The sequence below is a fragment of the Melanotaenia boesemani genome, chromosome 2 (assembly GCF_017639745.1).
Source record: "Melanotaenia boesemani isolate fMelBoe1 chromosome 2, fMelBoe1.pri, whole genome shotgun sequence".
Lineage (NCBI taxonomy): Eukaryota > Metazoa > Chordata > Actinopteri > Atheriniformes > Melanotaeniidae > Melanotaenia > Melanotaenia boesemani.
In genome coordinates this window covers 11538764-11551309 of record NC_055683.1, presented here as the reverse complement: position 1 = coordinate 11551309, position 12546 = coordinate 11538764, and the positions used below count along the sequence as shown (strand labels likewise).

Sequence of the window (12546 nt, the reverse complement as noted above, 5' to 3'; positions counted from 1 at the left end):
TTGTATCCAGCCCATGAACATCCTTGGCCTTTGAATTCTTTAGTGAGCCAATGATGCTTGCAAATTCCGGCTCTGTTATTTCTCGTAGAGAAAAAACCAGGTAGCATCCTAGTAGTAACACTGGGTATATTAAGGTAACAATAGAATATAACTTAAGTTACAGGATATTAAGAGGCATGTAAGCTACAGTAATGAGAGACAAACAAATTTAACAATAAAGTGAAAGTATCTGGTAATAGTATAGTAATATTATGGTATTTATTTGGTAACTGCCTGGAAATGTCTACAAAATGTTTAGACAAGACAAGTTTATTTGTACAGAACAATTCAATGATGTCTTCTCCCTGAGCCGCTACCTTATCGTGGTGGAGTTTGTGCGTCCTGACAATCCTAGCAGCTATGTTGTCGGGGGCGCATGCCCCTAGTAGGGTCACCCATGGCAAACAGGTGTCTAGAGGACGGACCAGACGAAGAGCAGCTCAGATCACCCTTATGATGATGAAAAAACAAGGACCAAGGTTTCCCTTGCCCGGACGTGGGTCACCGGGGCCCCCTCTGGAGCCAGGCCTGGAGGTGAGGCACGGAGGCGAGCACCTGGTGGCGGGGCCTTTGCCCATGGGGCCCGGTCGGGCTCAGCCCGAAAGGGAGACATGGGCTTCTCCTCCCGTGGGCTCACCACCTGCAGGAGGGGCCATAGGGGTCGGGTGCATTGTGAGCTGGGCGGCTGCCAGAGGCGGGGACCCTGGCGGTCTGATCCTCGGCTGCAAAAGCTAGCTCTAGGGACGTGGAATGTCATGTGGACATGTGGTGCGCGAGGTTGAGCGGTTCGGGCTAGATATAGTTGGACTCACCTCAACGCATGCCTTGGGCTCCAGAACCACTGCCCTCGAGAGGGCCTGGACCCTCTTCCATTCTGGAGTTGCTCCCGGTGAGAGGTGCCGAGCAGGTGTGGGCATGCTTATTGCCCCCCAACTTGGCGGTTGTATGTTGGGGTTTACCCCGGTGGACGAAAGGGTAGCCTCCCACCGCCTTCGGGGGGGGGGGGGAGTCCTGACTGCTGTTTGTGCTTTTGCACCACATAGCAGTTCAGAGTACCCACCCTTTTTGGAGTCCTTGGGGGGCGGTGTAGGAGAGCACTCCTTCCGGGGACTCCCTCGTTCTGCTGGGGTACTTCAATGCTCACGTGGGCAATGACAGCGAGACATGGAGGGGCGTGATTGGGAGGAACGGCCCCCCTAATCTAAATCCGAGTGGTGCTTTGTTGTTGGACTTCTGTGCTCGTCATGGATTGTCCGTAACGAACACCTTGTTCAGACATAAGAGTGTCCACATATGCACTTGGCTCCAGGACACTCTAGGCCACAGTTCGATGATTGACCTTGTAGTCGTGTCGTCGAACTTGCGGCCGCATGTCCTGGACACTCGGGTGAAGAGAGGGGCAGAGCTGTCAACTGATCACCACCACTCCAGAGGCAGCTGATGGGTATCGGGGTGCTACGTGGAGCGCAGCTTCAGCGGACGCTTAGGCAAAAGCTCGGGCATGGGAGGAGTTTGGAGAGGCCATGGAGAACGACTTCCAGGCAGTTTCGAGGAGATTCTGGTCCACCATCCGGCGGCTCAGGAGGGGAAAGTGGTGCTCCATCCACACGTTGTACAGTGGGGATGGGGGGCTGCTGACCTCGGCTCGGGACGTTGTGAGGCGGTGGAGGGAATACTTCGAAGACCTCCTTAATCCCACCAACACGTCTTCTGATGAGGAAGCAGAGTCTGGGGTAGCTGGTGCTGGCTCTCCTATCTCTGGGGCTGAGGTCTCTGAGGTGGTTAAAAAGCTCCTCAGTGGCAAGGCCCCAGGGGTGGATGAGGTCCGCCCAGAGCAGCATCAGGTGGACATCGGGGACAGTCCCCCTGGACTGGAAGACTGGGGTGGTGGTCCCCCTCTTCAAGAAGGGGGACCGGAGGGTGTGCTCCAACTACAGGGGGATCACAATCCTCAGCCTCCCCGGTAAGGTCTATTCAGGGGTGCTTGAGAGGAGGGTCCGTCGGATAGTTGAACCTCGGATTGAGGAGGAGCAGTGTGGTTTTCGTCCGGGTCGTGGAACAGTAGACCAGCTCTACACCCTTTTTGGGGTCTTTGAGGGGGGATGGGAATTTGCCCAACCAATCTACATGTGTTTTGTGGATTTGGAGAAGGCAAATTAAAGCTTAAAAGAAACTGCTGCAGATCTAGGCTTTTTTAATAAAAACTAGTAAAATGCAACAAGAAGAGGAGGATCTTTAACCTGGAATTAAATAAGCTGAGTGTTTCAGCTGATCTGAGTCTTTCTGGAAGTTTTTTCCAGACATGTGAAGCATAAAAGCTGAATGCAGCTTCTCCAAGCCTGGTTCTGACTCTGGGAACTAAGAAGAAACTGGATCCAGATGACCTGAAGGGTATGGTAGGTTCACACTGGGTCAAGAGGTCACTGATGTATTATGGTCCTAAACCATTCAGAGCTTTTTAAATCAGCAGCAGAACTTTAAAGTCTATTCTCTGACAAACAGGCAGCCAGTGTAAAGACCTCAGAGCTGGACTGATGTGGTCCACTTTCTTGGGCTTAGTGAGGACTGGAGCAGCAGAGTTCTGAATAAGCTGCAGGTGTCCAATTGAGGTTTTAAGTAGAACCTGTAATCAAGGTGACTAAAGATGAAAACATGGACTCTCAACATTAAAACCTTGCATGGTGGTCATATTGAGTTTGTGGCTCAGTATAAGTATTTAGGTATTTTAATTGTTGAACATTTAACTTTTAGATTACATATCAAAAACCTTGGTAGGAAACTTAAGCTTAAGCTAAACTTGTATTACAGGAGTAACTTTTGTTTCACCTATCTTACCAGAAAAAAGCTGGTCGAAGCTACTTTCCTTCTCTTGATAGACTATGGAGACCTGCTGTATATGCATGCCTCTGTGCAGTCCTTACGTTCTTGGGACAGTGTTTAACCACAGAGCCTGAAGGTTTGCAATGTGCTGCAAAGCTCTTACTCTCCACTGCGTCCTTTATGCCAGAGTTCAGAGGCCTTCCTTATCTACACGCAGATTGTCACATTGGTATTATTTGATCTATAAATGCATTCTTGGCCTGCTTCCTTCTTACCTTTGTGATTATATTTCATTTAAGTTGAATAACTATTGTCTGGGCTCTAGGATATTTCCATGTCATTATTATATCTCTTGATGTCTGGTTTATTATCACTTGGGTATTATAATATTTATGTCACTATAATAATTTTTTTACATACATTCTAACATTTTCTAGACATTTCCTGGCAGTTACCACATAATTACCAAAAGACACATTATCAAGAGGCTGAAACAATAGTTGATTATGGACAATGTTTATTTATTACCTCAATGGATATCTATCTTCTGTTGCAAATAAAATTTATTCAGGCAAGAGACAATGAATTTTCAAATATGGAAATTATAAGATAATTGCCTGCAGTTTTAAAATCTCTCACACAAATGAAATAAGTCAGTTTACAAACATTCGTTGCTTGTAAAAAAAAATGTTTCTCCTTAATGACCTTTAAAACAGTAACAATTCAAATATATGTTCGATGTTCTTTTATAAATTCTTTATCAGAAAAACAAAACAATAATAAACTGAAAATGTAAAAACAGCAAAAAATAATTAAAGTAAAATAAATCACACATCACATGATTCCTTAGTTTAACGTTTTACATCTTTTCACTGTTCTTCAGACTTTAAACATCCAAACTGGAAATTGCAAGAATTTATTTTAAAAAAGTTGAGGTGAGTTAAAAGTTGTTTCCACACATTACAAAGACAACAATTACTACATATAAAGTCCATATATTTAATGTTTGATTAATGTGATAAATGAAACAAAAAAAGTTAAATCAGACCTCATGTCACTGTTTCTAAAGAAATTAAAAAACTATTCAGTTTTATTTTATCAAAAATCTTTATATTTTTTATAAACACCATATCATGCATCTCTATAATATTGATAAAAATGAAGAAGTTTGATTTTAGTAGAAAAACCATTCAAGACCAAATACGTATGTTAGAGGATTTTTTTTAGAACTAAATAAATTATAGAAACGTCTCTCTTTCAAATATGTTTTGGTGATTTTCTCATTACAGTGTTTCTAACTTTTTCTATATTTAATAAAAATTGAAAATATATTGATCAAAGTTTAAGTAGATGTTTTGCCGCTGATATTGGATCAGATGCTATTTTTGTTTGTAATGGAAATTCAATGTAGACTCTTTATTTAAAGAACAGTTGCAGTTTTCTCACTGCTTGCACATTTCATCCAGACTTTCAATCGCTCCTCTTTTTTGTACTTTTTCCATTCTTTGGGAATTTTTCCTTCCCCCTGGAATTTCAAGTTATAGAAGTCCTCCAGTTCTTTCTCAAAGTGACATACAAACCATTTCCAGTATGTTAGCTTAGATTCATCAGCAGTAATCCTCCATGAAGCATACGGATCCCCAGCAATTGGATAATGTTTATAAGGAAATGTTTCCTCTGAGTCATGCCTGGGGAAGAATTTTCTGTCACTTCCAACTAATGTGGTGCAGAAATCAATGACCAGATCCACTGTGTCTCTTGTGTGCCATCCTTTAACTCCAGAGGGTCGATGAAAAGGAACATTGTGTTTATCAGGACTGTGGTCCTTCAGGGTGTTGGTGCAAACAGCTGCACAGAAAGGACAGCGTTCCCAGCAGCAGTTACACAGCTGATCAATGAGGATTTGATCAGGTGTCTGCCTGCACTCCATCACTTTATCCAGCGCATTACACATTTCCTCAGTGATGTCTGAAAGGCCTCTCTGTATCTCTGCTGTGAGAAAGTCAAAATCGTTTAAGTCTTTGAAGTTTTGGCAGCAAATGGCATCAATTGTCAGTTTAGCTTGTAGTGAACTAAATATTTCCTTCTTCCACATGTCTATGTTTCCTTCCTCTTTTTTCACTTTCTCTGTTGCATCAAATAAAGCTTGTCTGACAAATTTGTCAATGTCATCTACATTTTTCTTGAGTATGTTCGGTGCTTTTTCTTTCTGCTTTATGAATTCTTCCACTTCTTCTTTTATAAAAGCCTCTACTTGCTTCCTTGGATTTTGGATGTAGGTTTTGTATTTACTGAAGTCTTCTCCCTCTGCAAGTGACGTCAACACATGTTTCTCCAGGTTCAGTCTGTTCCCATTGAATGCTGGGAGACTGCATCTCATTTCTCCAGCAAGATCAACTGCAGTCTGATCAATGACGGCCTCAACAGCTGAAACCTTCAGTCTTTCACACATCATTTCTCCAAACACCACAGCAGATGAGCTTCCCTTGCAGTAGCTTTTGAAAATGTTGTAATATTCCTTTTTCTTGCTGTTCAAATAGGTGAGGGCATCATTATTCTCTTTGTACGTCTTGTGTGATTGTAAAAGCCAACTTGTTGTACTGTCAAAAACATACAGTTAGAGATCAACTGTAAACTTCTTCTTAAAGATATACTTTCGCTCTGATTCAAATTCCGTCACTTTCTTTTGAACATGTTTGGCCACTTCTTGTAGATAAGTTGAAGTGTAGCCTTGTGTTGCTACAGGTTTGGACTGAATGACCTTCAGTGATTCTTGTTCCACATTGATGATGAAGAATCTAATCGCTTCCTGGTCACCATGGTTTAAAATCACTTTTAACCCTGTTTTCTCATAGACAAAATTCGATATTTTTCCCACTCTCGAATCCTTCATTAGGGTTATGTAACCAAAGTAATTCCCAACTTCTGACAGTTCTTTGTATTTCCCTTTTTGTCTTGACTTAATGATGAGATCCGTTTCGATCCCAAGGACTTGAAGGACATTAAACTGATCTTCTTCCAGGTTGATGTCTTTAATAGGTGTCGTATCTGAAGTTAGTTCAGCTACCCAGTGACTCCAAACAGAGTCAAACCGCGTTTTGAGTTCTTCCTCATTTTCTACATCTTTTAACTGGTGAGCGAGCTCTTTGCTCTTTTGCAGCAACTTGTTCTCAAACTCTGTCTTCTTGCTGTCAAGCTTTTTTCGAGCATTCTTCTACTGGATAACTTCATCCAATTTTCTTTTCACTTCTCTAATGTGCTCCTCATGAAACTCTTTAATTTTGTTTTCAAACTGGCCCTGCCACTGAACCAACATTTCTTTATCTCTGTCATCCTCAAAGTAAGCTGCCATTTGTTTTTTTAATTCTTCATATGTTTTGTTCATTTCTTTAGAAAGATAGCTGTTCTCAATCTTGTCGAGCTGTCCATTTTCAATTTTGGGATGAAGCCGATTTTCAATTTTCAGCATCTCACTCCTGAGGGTCCAGGTCCAGTTACCGTACTGGACCTCAAGTCTTCTGTATGCTGCAATTTCTTGAGTGTTTTTGAAGCTAAACACAAAGTGTTCTTTCATCAGTGTGTTCCACAGATGCTGGATTTTGCTGCTGAAATGTGACAGAAGGATTCCTGTAGACTTTGAAGCCTTAGACAGGATGATGTTCTTCAGTTCTTGGACACTCTCACTATAACCAGGATTTGGAGGCGCCATTGGTGGACTTCCCTCCCATAACTGGGCAAAGTATTTCACATCCTTCTGCACATCAAATGCAATGACATCACTGAAACACTCAACATCACACTCCTCTTCCTCTGCAGCTAGTTGAGCCATCTTGTCCAGTTTTTCTTGCAACCGTCTCTTTCCGTCCATGTTTTTCTCTGCAGCTGCAACATCTGTGACATTCTGGTGAACAAACACACAACTTGGGGAGAGCTTAACTTTCTTCATCCTCATGATGTTCTGAACAACAATCTGCAGGACATCTTGCATATCAGCTGGATTCTCACCAAAGATGTTGATCAATGTCATGTTTCCCACACCAACAACAAATGTTGCCAGCTCATTGTCGTGATGAAGAGTGGTGTTACCGGCCAACTCAAGAGCATGCAGTCCTTCAGTGTCCACAACCAGAACATAGTTAAACTTGTAGTCGTTCTTAATTTCATCAGAAAGTTTGAGCAGCTGCATGTAGGTGCCCTTGGTGCACCTGCCAGCACTCACTGCAAACTGCAATCCAAACATGGCATTCAGCATTGTTGATTTCCCACTGCTTTGTACGCCCAACACTGACAACACAAACACTCTCTGGTCACCCAGTTTCTTGATGACTTCCTGTAAAAGACTAGAGATCCATGTTAATGGAACATGACCTGCATCACCGTCCATCAGCTCCATGGGGTATCCTGATATCATCAGATCTGCTGCCAGCTCAGGGTATTTAACCCAGTCAGTGTGTTGAATTCCTGTTTGTTTCTTCTGAGACTTATGGGCTTCATAGATCTGTCCCATTTCTCTGAAGATGTGCTCCAAGCCAAAAGTTGCTGACTGCAGCTTTTTTGATAAATGTTCAAGTTCTGCTTGTTTTTCTTTTAACTCTGCAGATTTATCATGTTTCTTCTTCAGATCCAAGACTTCAGACCACGTTTCATCATAGTTTTGGAGAATTGAAGAGAGATCATCAGTGGAGAGGCCATCTATTAGGATCTGAGTCCACTTCAGGAAATATTCTTTGTCTTTAGATGGTAGATTCAGGAGGCTTTTAGTGAATGACTTCATCAGTTTACTACAGGAAGCATCACATTGTTTCTGTCGTATTTCCATCAGTTGTTTTCCCTTTTTTTCTTTTTCTTTCTCAATGTTTCCTTTGAGGTGATACAGCTCTTTGTTTATTCTGCACCAGTTATGCCAAAGTTGACCTTGACAAGCGAGAAATTTCTCTTTGATCTTGGAAATATCCATCCCCTCAATCATTTTAACTATTTCTATCGCAGCAGATTTCCCTTTTTGGCAGACTGAGTCATTTTCATCCACTCTGATCCCAGAGACCTCGGCCAAAGATTCAAGCTGGAGGGTTGTATGTGGTCCAGATAAAATCTTTCCTTTTTTTTTTTTTTTTTTTTTTTTTTTTTTTTTTTTTTTTTTTAACCTGTCTTGTCCAGCATCGTTGCAAACAGAATGATTGTCTGGCTGCTGTCTGGTGCTGGGCAATTTTACTCTATCAAGCAGGGATTTATACTACATGTATAAAGTCCCTCTTGATGACATGAAAAACTTTATTAAATCAGACTCTTAATGCTGGACTCGACCGGAGGGGACAGAGAGAGAGAGAGAGAAAAGAAAGTAGAGAGAAGAGGGAGGGGAGAGAGAGGGACAGAGATCTTGGAAATATCCATCCCCTCAATCATTTTAACTATTTCTATCGCAGCAGATTTCCCTTTTTGGCAGACTGAGTCATTTTCATCCACTCTGATCCCAGAGACCTCGGCCAAAGATTCAAGCTGGAAGGTTGTATGTGGTCCAGATAAAATCTTTCCTATAATCTGTTTCAGCTTTTCAGAAACATCTGACTGGCTTCTGTCCTTCAAATCCAGTTTGTATTTTCCTGGTTTCATCTGAACTGCACCACAGTCGCTATCAGCGATGAGAATTATTAGAGGCTTTGTAGACCTGTAAAGGGTCTTTGTGACTGCACTACTCTCCTGACTTTTCTCCAGAGTTGGCAGCAGAAGAACAATGACTGAAGATTTTTCAGTCAGTATTTCACGCTGTTTTTCAATCAACAGAGAATCACCATGAAGATTACAGAAGGCAACACAGTCAGTGAAGGAATCATTGGGTTTTCCAGCAGGACAGTACCAGGCAATTTCTGCCACACCATCCATCAAATGACGAGATTTGGTGCTACCTGGACAGTTTCTGTGGAAGAAGGTGCTGTGACGGTCATTGATCAAAGTGTTCATCAGCTGAGATTTAGACAGAGACAGTGAACCCAGACGGAAAAATGACACCAAGGGTGTCTCAGCTTTACAGACTGGCATGCTCTTCATGGTGACAGTCTTAAGATCACCTTGAGTTTTCTTCCATGTTTTGGTTATTTTTCTGAATGTCCACAGAGGACACTTAATATCCATTGAGACAGGATCAGGAATGAGCAGAGGTAGGGCATACTGACACTGTGACAACTTTGTGATCATGTTCTGCTTAAGGAAGCTGTCTGAGCAGTGAAATACTGCCATTTGTACATCCATTGGGTGCACATGAGCTTGTTTTGATTGATGGAAATCTTCACTGTTGGACCAAAAAGCATCATCGTCATCTGTATCAATACTGTCAGACTCTGGAAGAACCTCTAGATGGCTCACCTCAGAGCTTTCTTGTCTTACAGGAATATATCTGGCTCTGTGATCTAACATCATTAGCCTTTGAAGAAACACTTGGGCTAAATCTTTCTCAGAAGTTTCATTGCTCTGTTTCACAGATGGACCTATTTTAAGAACGTCTGCTGGTGACATCTTTTGTTGATAGCTGTCCTGAAGGTGAAGTATGTCAAACAGTATCTCAGTTTCTTCTGGAAGTAGTTCTTTGCTTTGTTCTTCAGTAAGAATCCCTGACTGCTGTAAATGTTGCTGTAAAATGCTGTAAAATGCTGTAAAAAATAGTAATTTAGTGTTTAGGACAAGAGGAATTATATGGTTTCCCACTGTTTCCTGTGAAATATATAAACGTCCTTGTTTCCACTTAGATACGTTTCACAGGTACCTGTAGAAGATCATCAGAATATATAGGTTATGTAAATTTTCAAACTATAAGTAAATGTGTGGGCACAGTTACTTAGGTAAAGGTTTTAAATTATTTTGACTTTTTTGAACATCCTCACATTGCAGAACTACAGTGGAGATGTTGGCCTTGTCTGTTTCCACCTCCAGACCCATAGCTTTGGATGATGTGACACTGCTCCCAGTTTCTACATTTTCTAAAATGTGTTGGGTGAATGTTTATGACTGCAACACTATTTACAATAACTTTGACATCAGACTATTTTGTTGTTTATTGTAGCCGTGGTGTAATGATCCGATCCTGCTGCATTTGTGTGTGTGTGACTGAGAGGCCATTCAAAGTGGCTAATTGCAGTACTTTTGTTTTTTCTTAAATGAGGTATTTTGTGGTTTAGTTTGAAGATTTTTTTTTTCAAGTCTGTCTTGACTTCATAAAGTTTACAGGAACTTATTTATGTGTATATGTAAAAGCCCCCATAAGGGGAAGAATTAGTAATTAACACATGGACATCTCCATAAGGTGAGGAAGTGGTGTTGCTCATTACATAGCATCCTCCCTCTTGGTGCCCCTTGGTTACTGTTTTAATTTCCACATTTTTTAAGTTAAGCACATAAAATCTTACAAACCAAACCAAAAATGAACAATTGCGTTTAAAATGTGACCTGATCAGGTAACTCTTTGTCCCAAGTTTTAAAGAGAGATGTTATTTCTGTAATTTGTATGTTCTATACATGAGTGTTTTGTACTTTTTTTGTTATATCTTTAACACGGTGTAGGGTCTAGTGTCCTTTTTTGTACCGCAGACAAGAAAGATGGTCAGGGAGACGCCAGGATTGCACCTTGGCCTCCTGTGTTCATGGGGTGGCTGCTATGCTAGATGACCCATGTAAAGCGCCCACAACAGCATTCAGCAACAACAAAAGCAGTTATTTTCCTCATCTTTCATTTGGTGCTTTTGATCCTGAAGCAATCTTTCTGTGACAGTTTAATAACTGTGTTGATCTGGTCTATTGCCTCCACTATCATTGAAAACTCTGGTAGAAACAGTTGTTAAACCTGCCAAGGGGAGGCCTATGGGTAAGGCTCCTCTTGATAATGTGATTAATTTATTTATTTATTTACTTTGAATCATGGAATCTATGTAATCTTGCTGGACCTGACCGGAGGGGACAGAAAAAGATGGAAAACAGCAAAAAAGAGCAAAAGGGAAAGAAGAAAGGAGACAAAAAGATCACAGACAGAAGGAAAACGACCCTTCAATCCACACCATCACCAGACAACAAACTGTTACACCTGTACATGAACACACCAGAAAATTTCCTACAACTTTTACAAAAGCAGAAACACACACACAGAAACAAACAAACAAAAAAAAAAAAAAAAAAAAAAAAAACAGGGCTGCCAGTCATTAAGAGTTTTTAAATAATAAATGTGTTGAGAAATTAAATCTGTCACTATTTTGCAGATTGCCTGATAATGCCTCCTTGACAATAAACCAATAAAACAACAGAATGGCCATTCACTTGACAACCAACAAACCAACCAACCATTTGTCATTGACCATCTCTCAACACGTGACCTATTTCCTATGCTCTGATTGGGTCAAGATACTTCCTATTGTTAAATGCACGAATAAGTTTGTCAACCGCCAATAGAGAAGAAGAAGAAGAAGAAGAAGAAGTAGAAGAAGACGATAAAGATGATGAAGAAGACGAAGAAGCGCAAATGGAACCGGATGTGTTGCATTGAGCCGAGAGAGACAAACAAAGTCAAGGTGAGTTTACGGTTTAATGTCTACAGTATATTTATTATTAAAAAACATACTTGGTAACTTAAAGTGCATTCCATTTGAACAGGGAGGTGGGAATTTCCCACTTTGCTAGAAACGTCACCCACTCAGGGTAACGTATTTCCTGGAAGCTGCAGTGAGTGAGCTATTGCTCTTTTGTATTTTGGGTTGTCCGTGGGTTATGGTTAGTGTCTATACTGGATTTCTGTTTTATGTATATAAATGATCTTAGTGTAGTTACCGGGTTAAGACAGGAGTGAAGCTCATTCATAAACTCATTGGGCTAGTTGAGTTATAGCTGCGAGGCTACGTAGCTAGTGTAAGTTGGTTTGTATTTTTTTTCCCCGCATCGTCATAAATATATATACACATAGATCTCCCCTCTGACGCTGCAGTCCATTGGAACAATGAGTCGAAGTAGCCGCCATCTTGGACCGGGGTAAGCCACGTCTACTTACTGCATTAGTCAACAGAGGCAGTCTATCAACGACATTTATAGCCAGGCATATCTTGGGCCATGAAACAAGCACTGGTCTGCCCTTTTGAGTAGGTCTAATGCATCAGAAATATATATTTCTAATTCCTGAAGAACCTATTCCAATTAGATAAACACCAACAAAGGAAGGGCATCCTTGCATTCAAACACCCCCAAAAAGTAAATAAAATCTAATGCTGATCATGCTACTCTTGCAGAGTGCACCATACTCCTAAGCTGGACCATAGAGGCCAAGCGTCCTGTACCCTGCACCAGGGAAGGATTTCATTGACTGACCTGCACCAGAGAAAGACTGTTTCCTCTGAGCCACATCAGTTGATAAGAAGACCACAAACCCGTCTTCATACATGTGAGTATTTTATTTTATTCATAGGCTGTGCTCTGCTTTGGACTTAACACATTTTATGAGACCTGTTGTTTATTTACTTATCGACAAACATTTTTCTTCCTAGCACTCCTGCAAAATATTCTCACAAACCAAGAGATGATGATGGACTAGATGAAAATAATTTTTTTAACAGTCCAAGGCTTGAAATCTGTAGCTGAAGAAGAGATAGGTGTTGAACCAAATCTGCTGCCATTAGCTGATCGCCAGTCTGTTGAAAACCTGGAGGAGCGGCTCAGAAA

The 12546-nt window shown here is 41.3% G+C and overlaps 1 pseudogene; it reads right to left on the bottom strand.

Moving 5' to 3' along the window:
- Nucleotides 1-4119: 4119 nt before the first annotated feature.
- On the bottom strand, nucleotides 4120-9789 carry LOC121649102 (annotated as a pseudogene).
- Nucleotides 9790-12546: the final 2757 nt, after the last annotated feature.